The following is a 546-nucleotide window of genomic DNA, read 5'->3' as shown; positions in this document are numbered from 1 at the left end:
CATCGGAAGATCCTCATCAGTTCTTAGCTGAATTCTTGCAAATCTGTGACACTGTCAAGACTAATGGGGTTGACCCTGAAGTCTACAGACTTATGCTATTCCCTTTTGCTGTAAGAGACAGAGCTAGGACATGGTTGGACTCACAACCTAAAGAAAGCCTGGACTCATGGGAAAAGCTAGTCAATGCCTTCTTGGCAAAGTTCTTTCCACCTCAAAAAATTGAGTAAGCTTAGAGTGGAAGTCCAAACCTTCAGACAGAAGGATGGAGAATCCCTCTATGAAGCTTGGGAAAGATACAAACAATTGATCAGAAAATGTCCTTCTGACATGCTTTCTGAATGGAGCATCATAGGTATTTTCTATGATGGTCTCTCTGTACTATCCAAGATGTCTTTGGATAGCTCTGCTGGAGGATCTCTTCATTTGAAGAAGACGCCTGCAGAAGCTCAAGAGCTGATTGAAATGGTTGCAAATAACCAATTCATGTACACTTCTGAAAGGAATCCTGTGAACAATGGGACTAATCAGAAGAAAGGAGTTCTTGAG

General features: G+C 41.8%; 1 non-coding gene across 1 annotated transcript; it reads right to left on the bottom strand.

The window, feature by feature from the left end:
* Positions 1 to 225: 225 nt before the first annotated feature.
* Positions 226 to 333, bottom strand: LOC130964813 (small nucleolar RNA R71). Its single transcript, XR_009080884.1, has one exon. It is a non-coding gene; the product is annotated as a small nucleolar RNA R71 (small nucleolar RNA).
* Between the last annotated feature and the right edge of the window lie 213 nt (positions 334 to 546).

Source organism: Arachis stenosperma, chromosome 2 (genome assembly GCF_014773155.1).
Source record: "Arachis stenosperma cultivar V10309 chromosome 2, arast.V10309.gnm1.PFL2, whole genome shotgun sequence".
NCBI classification, from domain to species: Eukaryota; Viridiplantae; Streptophyta; class Magnoliopsida; order Fabales; family Fabaceae; genus Arachis; species Arachis stenosperma.
Note: the sequence above shows the minus strand (reverse complement) of the source record. Positions and strands in the feature narration are given on the sequence as shown.